We start from the raw sequence: 11,353 nt of genomic DNA, 5'->3' as shown, positions 1-11,353 counted from the left end.
AGGGACTCTGGGGCAAGTGATGCTCGGTCATCTTGGTGCTTGGGGGGGGGTCAACAGTGGGAGGGCTTCTAATGTCCTGGCCCCACTGGTGGACCTCCTGATGGCACTGGTATTTCTGGCCACTGTGTGATACAGAGTGTTGGACTGGATAGGCCTTTGGCCTGATCCAACATTGGCATCTCTTATGTTCTTATGTTCTTATGTTCTTAACCCCCCCAGGAACCCCCGCAACCTCCCCAACCACCACCGCCGGGAGACGTGCCCAGGCCAGCTCCGGGGGAGGTCCCTGTTCCAGCACCCTGACCAGCCAGTCCAAGGGGTCCTGTGGTCCACCATCCAAAGGACCTCATCGAAGCCACATTTGACGGGAATCCTGAAGAACTTGCCTACTTTGTGGTTCAAGTAATGAAATTCGTGGAAAGGTCGGGCCACCTGTTCCCAGATGACAGCAGTTGAGTGGATGTAGTGGTGGCCTGCCTGAGAGGCCCCGCGGTGGCCTGGTATGTGGGGCTGCACAACGCACGGGGCCCTGAGCTAATAAATCTGGACGCTTTTATGTGGGCCCTGCGAGCTCAATTCGAGGATCGGAATGCGGGGCCAAAAGCAAGGGTGTTCCTATGCACTTTGAAGCAAGGGAAGTGCACCGTGAGGGAATACTCATCGGAGTTCATGCTACACGCAGCCAAAGTCCAAACTTGGCCTGATCCGGTACTAGCCGAGTTATACCACGTGGGGCTGAATCCAGAAATCCGGATTAGCCGTGGATCCAGTCTCCCTCCCGGCATGGATGCACGAAGTGGAGAGCGCTGAGACTCGCCTGAACACCCTACGCTTGGACATCACCACTGCGGGAGGCAAGCCCTCCTCTTCGGCTCCCAAAGGCAAGCCGGCGCAGCAGTCAGACACTACGCAGGAGCAACGCATGCAGCAAGGTCTGTGTCTGAAGTGTGGGGAAAAGGGCCACTTCGTGGCCGATTGCAGCGGGACTGGCCTGGGGAAACGGGCCAAGCGACCAGGCGAAAGGGCGCCCTGCCACCCCCGCAAAAAAGCCGACCAGGAAACTGAAATACGCCAAAGCCTTGCAAGCCACTACGGAGGGCTTGGAACACGACTCCAGCAAAGATGATCCCGAGCCAGCGGGAAAAGGCCAGGTCCTGCTGTGAGAGGCGCGGAGCAGCAGGACTCGATCCTGGAGGCGCCAAAAGTGATGAGCAGCTTCCCCCCCTTGTTTTTTGTGACTGTGACTTTAATTAACCCCAGCCTCTGAACACATATCCGTGTGAGGGCCGTCATTGACTCAGGGTGTGTGAGGGATCTTATCAACCCCTCCCTTGTTACGGGGTTGGAGGCGGGGGTAGTAAAGCTGGAAGACCCTTTGATTTTTACCCAAATGGAAGGGTCTACTATGAAAGAACCTTGTGAATATGAGACTGTACCATTGAGGTTGGGGGCGGGGGATCATTGGGAAGAACGTCGGTTCGTGATCACCCCAGCCACTAGATTTCCACTGGTCCTAGGAGGCCCGTGGCTGCACTGGCACAATCCTTACATACTGTGGGACGAAGGGAAGGTACAGTTCATCTCACCCAGGTGTCAAGAGCACAGGTGGGACCCGAATTGGGGCCAGCAACCTATTGCGGAATCCCCCAGAGTGTGTCTGGCCCAGTAGGAACTGTTATCCATTCCCCCCGAGTACCGGGATCTGGCCAGGGTGTTTGAGGAGGAAGAAGCCGATGAGCTCCCCCCTCATAGACATTCAGACTGTAGCATTCAGATATTGCCTGGCCAGAAACTACCTAAGGGACACATTTATGCCATGGGGCCAGCGAAGAAAGATGAACTGCGCAAGTTCATAGACAAGAATCTGGCCCGTGGTTTCATCACACCAGTTTCCTCCCCATTTGCAGCCCCGGTCTTGTTCAGAAGAAAAAGGATGGGGGGCTGAGACTGTGCACGGATTACAGGGGTCTAAATGCAGTGTTGTCAACTAATGCCTACCCCATGCCTTTGATCAAAGATTTATTAGCAGAAGCTGCTAAAGGGAAAATCTTTTCTAAGTTGGATCTCTGAGATGTGTACTTTCCCGTGTGCATCAGAGAGGGAGATGAGCATAAGACAGCGTTCAATACCCCTCTCGGGCAATTTGAATATCGAGTGATGCCGTTCGGACTTCAGGGGGCCCCGGGGGTCTTCATGAACTTGATCAACGAGGTGTTGCACAAGCATTTGTTCAAGGGGGCCCTTGTTTACCTAGATAACATCTTGCTGTACTCCCCCGACTTCCCATCCCACATGAAATTGGTGAGAGAGGTGTTAACCACGTTGCACAAGCACAAACTGTTTGCAAAACTATCTAAGTGCGAGTTTCATAAGACACACATTGTCTTTTTGGGATATTGAATCTCAGACAAGGATCTGGAAATGGATCCGGGAAAGGTGCGAGATGTATTGGGGTGGGGGGTACCCCGTAACTGATGCCAGCTCCAATCCTTCTTAGGATTCGCAAACAGAAACTTTTTAGCCAATTTTGCCCAGGTCAGTTTACTCCTGACGGATCTGCTAAAAACTAAGGGGAAGGGCCCGGAGGCTACAAAGCCGGGAGCAGCGTTGCCATAGAGTAAAGAATGTCAGGAGGCTTTCGAACGCCTTAAAGCCTTGTTCACTTCGGAACCCATTCTTGCTCACTCGGATAAGACTAAAAAGTTCATTGTGCAAACAGATGCATCAGATGTGGCCATGGGGAGGGCATCCTCCAGGAGGGAGGGGATCGGTTGCTGCATCCCTTGGCATACGTGTCTAGGAAATTTAATGACACTGAATGGAACTGGTCTGTGTGGGAGAAGGAGGCGGGGGCAATACAACTCGCGCTGTCCACTTGGAGGCATTGGTTAGAGGGAGCAAGAGTCCCGTTCGAGGTGTGGACTGACCATAAGAACTTAGAAACACTCAAAACGCCTTGGTGTCTCAATGCCAAACAGCTTCGATGGGCAGATTTCTTTTCCAAATTCCAGTTTACCCTTCATCACTTCCCGGGCTCGGCGAATTCATTGGTGGACACCCTGTCCCGCCTACCCCAACACGATAGCCAATGGGAGGTGATCCTGGACTCAGTGTTCACACCTTCCCAGCTGGGCGGGGCGGTGACGACACGCAAACAGGCACGCCTCACTACTCCACCCCCTGTGCCGATGCAACTGACTCCTTCAAGTCAGGAAGGGGGGGGGAATGGACATTTGGCACAGTAAGTTCGCCTCCGTGTTCTCGGAGTGTGACAAAGCAGTTCTAGATGCAGAGGGTGATTTTGAACTGCGGGGCAATGGCTGTTGGTACCAGGAACATAAACTGTTCATTCCTCTTGCAATCAGGGGGGAGGTATTACAAGCGGTGCATGGCTCCAAACTGTCGGGACACCCAGGATTTCTTAAGTCACTTCAACTTTTGCAACAACAATTTTGGTGGCTGAAAATGCAGAAGGATTTATCTTTTTATGTCCAATCCTGCCAAATATGTGCCATGAGCAAAGCCAGGCCGGGGAAACCCCCGGGACTGTTACACCTGCTTCCTACTCTAAGCCAACCATTAGATCTGAGCAAATTGTTAAAATTCAGTTACGTTGAACTAGATCGCTCAGCAGTCAAATTGTTAAAAAAATGGAATAAGCTATTTCAGTCTTATTCCCTATCCCCCCAAAAAACTTTAAAACTGTGGCAATTGAACCTGAACAAGTTTTTCTAGAATGATTAAAAAAAAGAGAATAGGGTTAAATGTATTGCAAAGACCCTCAAAATGGGGTGGACTAGATATCCCTGATCTGAAACTTTTCTATGAGGCAACCCAGCTAAAAAATTTAGTCATGCTCTTAAATCTACAATCGGATATTGATTGGATTAACATTAAACAAACATATTCAAAAAAACCCCAAAAAACCAGGACATAATTTGGAATAAACAAGCAGACCCCCTCATATAATATTTAATTATTTCCTTATAATACTCTTCATTTTTTTTAATAAAGGTTTTATTGGCTCCCCTAAAAAGGGGAGATATTTCGCTTAAAAGAAAAAAAAGGGAGGGGTAGACAGTGGGAGAAAGAGAAAGCTGAGTGATATATAAACTGGTAAATTAAACTGTTAGTAATGTCCAATTAATCTTCTTGGGCTTCTTCTGTGTGTTGTCAAACTTCTTTTCTTAGTCCTGTTACATGTATTCTCTGTTAGTATGTTAGTAATGTTCCTTTGAGATTCTGTTAATAAAAAGGGTCTCTTCTGTGCACATCCAGAATCGCTTCTTTGCGTGCTGGGTACTTTTACTATCGCTGACGTGGAGGAGCTTCCTTTGTTGTCTCTGTTGTCTTCTCCTTCCGGCTTGTTAGATCCTCCTTCGGGTTGTTATTAATACGCTCAGTTCATGTACTATAAATCCTCTTCCTTTCATGCCCCGGAGGTCCCCATTTTCGAGAATGGTATCAATTTCATTTTCGCTTTTATCTTCGCTCCCAGACTCTCTATGGGTCCTCCTCGCAATTGTTGACTTATAAGCGCTTATCAGGCACTTTTCGCTGTCACAATTCCAACTTATCTTTTTTGCAAAACTCCCGTCGGATTCACAGCCATAAACAGTCCAAACATTCAACAGCTGGCTCTTGCGCACAAACAAACGCCCAGACGGAAGTCCCTCCCTCCTTCTCCGCTCGCTTTTGCCCAGCTCCGACATCTTTTCTTTTTTGTTTACTTTTAAAAAGTTCTTAAAATGTGCTCCAGAGAGACAAGTTTCTCGCTTTCAAATACATCAAAGGAAAACATCACTGTCCGCTCAATTCATCCCCCCCCCTCCTTTTCTTTTGCGCTTGTATAGATGGAGGATTAACCTCTTCGCCTTTTTCGCTGGGAGGGGGGGGAAAACAATTTTCAGTTCTTTTTCTCTGCATTTTGACAACTCACAGTTAAGCCGATCTTTTCTTTTTCTTTTCAATTTTTCCGGATGGTCGCTTTATCACTCGGTGACGTCTGGTGGCTCCGCTAAACCCCGTTCGGGGTCGCTCACGCAGCAAGGTCAATTGGGGCAGGGCATGGCGGGAGCCTCGCTCTCCGACCTCTCGGTCGAAAGAGCGACTCCCCCCTAGTGCGCCCTAAAGCGCCCCGGATCCGAGCTCCTCTCATCTGAGGGGCTCGTTCGGGTATCCGCTCGCGCGGATTCCCTCCTCCACCGCGGGCGGGCGAGGCGCCCTCGGGAGCGACCCGAGGAAGCGTCCGCCATGCGCGGGAGCCAGACCGGAAGCCCCCTTATAATACTCTTCAAATCTGGGAATATAGAAGATTGAAATTAGCCCCTTCCATCTCCGCCTTATCATCCTTTCTAGGTCAGAGCTGGGTTTTTTCTGGAGATTCTGGTGACTCACTTTCACTATGGAGGACTTCCAACTTAACCCGCTTGACAGATATAACTCACAAAGGACACATTATTGAAAAACTAAACTGGAAATAACTATTAAGGCTAGGATCTCTTGGTCTGAATACCTACAAATAAAGCATCTAGTGGCAAACTCAGAAATTAAGGAAAATCTGACAGGCCTATCACTGAATTCGAAAACATTCTTAAAGAAAACACAGACAGATACAAGAGACTGATTGCAAGAATATACAAAATCTTGATTCATTTAGAAGAATTGAAACCACCTTGTTATCAAAAGTCTTGGCATGCTGACTATAAAACTGAGCTCACCGATTCACTGTCGGAAAAAATATGGCAGTTGCATGTATATTTAACAAAAGCAATTAATATCTAAATGCAATCTTATAAATGTCTCACCTGATGGTATATAACCCCTGTAACAATGCATCATATAGATCCCTAAATCCAAACTTTGTGTTGGAAATTATGTGGTGAAACTGGCACATTCATCCACTGTTGGTGGAATTGCTTTAAAATTAGGAGGTTTTGGCAGAATATATTAAAAATAATAAAATCAGTTACAGGACAGTACCTGCAAGCCCATAGAGATAATTTTACGAACCTGTTGGCCAGATTGATCAATTCTGTCCATACATGAGGACCTAATAGTGATCTTCTAGAAGGTACTAAAGCCACTGTTGCTTCAAAATGGAAGGATAAAAATCCTCCAAAAATTGCACAATGGTATAGAAGAATTTGGGATTGCTTCATCATGGAAAAAATTACAGATAAAATCTCGCAGTTGGAACCCCAACCATATCAGTTGAATTTAAGGAACAATGGTTTCCTGTCTTAGAATTTATGGCCAATAGTAATACCTTTAAAAAGCCTCTCCCAGTTAATCCTTATTATAGTTTTCTTGCCCTCTTTTAGAAATCGGCTTATACAATGCTGGGGTAGGATCTGATAGCTTACCCCTAGAGGTGCAAAAATTTAACAACAACCTGTTATACTGGCAGCATTAGGGTTGCCAGGTCCCCTCATTGCTCCGGTGGGGGGATTTTGGGGGCACTCCAGGATGTCCTTGATGTGATGACATCATCCAGAAGTGATGTCATCACACTGGGGTGTCACGCATGGGGCCCTCTGGTTTAAGGGCAAAACTCTATGGTAAAACCAACTTTAAACCATAGAGTTTTGACCTTAAACCAGAGCATCCCTTCACAATGTCCCCGGTGTGATGATGTCCTGTTGTCAAGGTGTATTACCACAAATATTCTCTCCAGTTAGGGAGTCCTTCAGGAGAAAGGATATGGCACAGCCTCTCCAGTTGCTAACCCTACTATAGATTGTCAGAGTTCAAGTTTATGCGTTTCTGTGTTGTGGGATCCATTTTCTTTTTAGCTGCTAGTGCCTTTTGCTTTCTATTCTGGTAATACTAAATATTCATCTGCATTGCTTGTCCTAAGATCTCTTGCATCCTGGTCCTGATCCTAAACATGTTTATTTGTAAGCAAGTCCCACTGAACACACTGGGTCTTATTCCTAGTGAGTATGCTTAGGACTGCAGCTGGCTCCAGTTATGAGCCCCCCCCCCCCCGCCTGCTGCTTTTACATCGTTCTGCAGGTAAATGTTCCAGGGTGGATGTAACACAAATGTCAGTAGTCAGATGTGGGTTGTCACTATGCTCTTGTAACAGAGGAAATGCTATTTTCTGCTCCTGAAGATGTGGATTTATTAGACCTTTTATCAAACAATTTGGACTGACAATGCATTACCAGGAATTAGTGAGATTGGTTAGGACCCTAATTATGTTTTTTTCCCCTAAAAAAATGTTCTTGGTCTGCTCTGAAAATTTTTAAAGTGGGCCTTTATTATAGTTACAAAATTGTATAAAAGAGCTCTGCGCTCATAAAATGAGGGTCACAGGTGGAGTGTAGCAGGGCTAATAGGAAGGGTAAATAGAAAAATCCACTACTTGTGCTCCCTACTTAAATGACATGGTTGGGTAAATGGATTTCTCTACTTCCTAGGAGTGTGCTCCTACATTAGTCTAGCAGCAATTAGAGAAGAGAGGTTGCTCTGCAAATTGGCTCTGCGAACCCTGGTAGCTCATCTTTTTATTGTGCAAAACATAAAAATTGCTCCTAATCAATCCACTTCAACTTTGAGTCTAAAAATTATTTATCAACCCTTTCATCCTAGGGTACTTTGACAATGTTTTCCTTAAATTAACTAAAGGGGAGAAGGTATTTGTATCAATAAGTAGATTACGGTCATGTGGCATAAATCTTAGAGGGACAGGAGTAAAGAGACCTACATTATTACTCAAGAGTTCTTACCAAATTGATTAATGCTTTTTTGAGTAATTAGTCCACATTTCAAGTGTAATACTGCTTAATTAATTAAGGCAAAGATGCAGTACTTGAGGGCGACAATGCAAAAATAATCCTTTTTTTAAAAAAAATGGGATATAAAATGTGTTGAACTTTCACTTGCTGCCTAATGGTTAATTACAGATTTGTTAACATTTGACTCAGTTATCGACTTCTCTGGACATTAATATTTGTTGTAGATTAACAACTACAGCAACAAACCAACATTCTAAAGTTTCAGTGGGATGATAACATATACAAGAAGAGAACTGGGGAAGCATTGCTGTCAACTTTGCTTTAAGCAAGCTGTGGAAAAGTTGTATTGTTACAATCTGTTGTTTTTATTTTGCATCTATAAGAGTCAAAGGCCTCTGGTTGAGAAACGTTGCTGCTAGTCCTTGTTTCTATTTCTTCTGTTTTTATTTCTTCTATTGCTCATGAGGGCCCTTCTGCTCTCAAAGGTGTCTTAGGGAGTGGTTCTGACTTCTGACACCGTGTCAGATTAATACCAGAGATCCTCTGATTTTTTTAAATAAGGATTTATAACATACATACAAATCCTACAGCTTTTCCTCACATAGTTCCTTTCCTGTGCGGTTTATGCTCCTGTCCCCAAACACTTCCAGTTAGGAAGTCTGGCTCCTCCCCTCTTCCTTAGGCCCTAGTTAGAGGTTCACATTTCACTACAGTCAGCGCACTGAAAAGAAGGAAAGTGAGTGTACAAAGTAAAAAAAAAAGAGCTAAACTGTAAAACTGATTTTATGATGGTGGGGCATACAAAATGGCATGGATGTGCAGGGCATGACTGTGCAGGGGAAATAGTCACAAGTGTCTGTTATGGCTGCTGTTTAAAAGTGTGTTATGTCTATCTTTATATTAAAACTAGGGATAAGGCCTGTTGTGGAAATAAATACAAGACCTAGAAACAGGCTCTGGGAGAGTGCCAAAGTCTTGGGCACTCAGCGTCAACGTGCTGTGGCGGCCTCAGCAGGTATAATGACACAGAGTCCACCATTTTCTCCAGAGGAACCGATCTCTGCTACCTGAAGAGCAGTTGTAATTTTGAGTGATCTCCTGGAGATTGGCAGCAATTGTTACCCAGAAGGGAATGGCTGGTTTGGAGGGTGACGTCTGTGGCATTGTACCTTTCTGAGGTCCCACCCCTCCTCACACATCACCCTCTCCAGGCGCCACCCCTCAAATCTCCAGGAATTTCCCACCTGGAGTTGGAAACCCTACTTGAGCTGGTACCCATGTCCTCTTCCCTTCAGTTTCTATTGCCAGGAAAGAACAGCGGGCTTCTCTTTATTTATAAATTGTTACCCAGAAGGGAATGGCTGGTTTGGAGGGTGACGTCTGTGGCATTGTACCTTTCTGAGGTCCCACCCCTCCTCAAACATCACCCTCTCCAGGCGCCACCCCTCAAATCTCCAGGAATTTCCCAACCAGGAGTTGGCACCCCTATCTCCTTTCCAGCCAAGCGTCAACCTGCCATTATCTGCCCCTCTGATGGCAGCTTTCCATCTCCTTCCCTCTCCCTCCTGGAGATGAGTTATAATTCTGAGTGCTTTCCACCCCTCTCCTGAGATTGGCAACAGTGGTTCCCCAGGAAGGAATGGCTGGTTGGGAGGGTGGAGTCTATGGCATTGTACCTGTCTGAGGTCCCACCCCTCCTCAAACCTCACCCTCTCCAGGTTCCATCCCTCAAATCTCCAGGAATCTCCCACCTGGAGTTGGCAACCCTACTTGAGCTGGTACCCATGTCCTCTTCCCTTCAGTTTCTATTGCCAGGAAAGAACAGCGGGCTTCTCTTTATTTATAAATGCTATGAAAACTCTGGTATTAATAAGTCAACCCAATTTTTAATCAACACAAATAATATATTTCTCGTTTTTCTGCTGTGATACATGGAAGTTAATAGATATAGAGTAAAATACATAAATATTAATAAGCAGTTTATAAACACTTGTTTTAGAGGAGGATGGCACAAATTTGGTTTCACTGGATCTTCTTTGGAGTAATGGCTCTCTGACTCCGTGTTTGTTAAATGTAAGTCCTTGACATGCAAACAAAATGTAAGGGACCACCTGGGTCCTCTGACTCCAACATAGCACACTGTACTCAGACATTTTGCTATCATTAAAAGCATTATAACCTTTTCCTTGAATTCAAGGACATCACAGAAATCAGTTGTAGATTCTTTAATAAAGGTATTGTTTGATGGAAGTTTAAAAATTATACTTCTGGAGACAAAGTGAATGTCCCAGACAATCCGTTTCACAAGAAAGGAATCTTATGTTTGCCTTCAGTTTTCTGAAAGCCTTCTGCTGTGAGCACAAGAATTTATAGGCCTGTCCACCAAGCACCAGTCCTCCACTTTTGACAGTTGGGCACAGTTACATCAGATTTAAGCTGCAAAGCTAGTGACACTTTCCTGGGAGTAATGGGAATTTCTTCTGAGTAGACTTGCTTAGGTTTTGCACTCCCATTGTTGTATTACATTTTGGGTCCACATATAGCTGGGCTGAGACCACTGCAAAGTATTCCTACGTTATTTTCACACATTCACATCCTTCTCTTTTAAAGTCAATAGAACAATCAAAGTTCTATAATCAGTGCTTCGAAAACCCTAGGTCCTGATAAGCTGAACACCTAGAAATCTGATGCTGGTAGTAAAAACTATTTTTCAAGCCTGCATTCACCTCATCTGAATTTTGAAGTAAAGACCTTAAGAAAAACAATAGCACAACACTTTTTTTTAATTACCTCTCTTATTGGCAGATCACCCCTCCCCCCAAAAGAGCTAACACTACTTTGAAACAATTTAAAGCAGCACAGAACAATAAATGCAATCAACATAAAAAGACAGCATTGCAGCAGAAAACACTATAACAATTAGATGAAAGATTTTTAAAAATCACCAGTATTGCATAAATTAGTTAAATAGAACTGTTTTGACCAATTTCTTTATGACTAAAATGTGCCTTATAGAGAGAGAATTCCATAATCTTGGTGCCTTCACTGTGCACTGAACCTCTGACAGTGGTGGAATGTGCAGCCAGGCTTCTCTAAGTGATCTAAGTGTACAAGTACGCTTTTCTTGAAGAATGTGATCCTTGAGGTAGGTCCCAAAATGTATTTTCACTCTTTGCTGAACATTCCACACGCTCCCACAGCCTTTGGCTCCCTGACCTGGCCCCACTGGTGGACCTCCTGGTGGCATTGGTATTTCTGGCCACTGTGTGACACAGAGTGTTGGACTGGATGGGCCTTTGGCCTGATCCAACATTGGCGTCTCTTATGTTCTTCTGTTCTTCTGTTCTTATGACCTGTCACTTCGACGGTGTGCCAAATGGCTGCGTGCCGGGTGCTGGGTCTGCTCCTCTTCCCCACCCAGTCCCCCTTCAGCCACTGTGCCCAGTCAGTTTGACAAAGACACTTCTCCTGCTTGCCTCATAAGAACATAAGAACATAAGAGATGCCAATGTTGGATCAGGCCAAAGGCCCATCCAGTCCAACACTCTGTATCCCACAGTGGCCAGAAATACCAGTGCCATCAGGAGGTCCACCAGTGGGGCCAGGACATT

Source organism: Gekko japonicus, unplaced genomic scaffold (assembly GCF_001447785.1).
Source record: "Gekko japonicus isolate JY-2015 unplaced genomic scaffold, Gekko_japonicus_V1.1 scaffold133, whole genome shotgun sequence".
Taxonomy (NCBI): Eukaryota; Metazoa; Chordata; class Lepidosauria; order Squamata; family Gekkonidae; genus Gekko; species Gekko japonicus.
Note: the sequence above shows the minus strand (reverse complement) of the source record.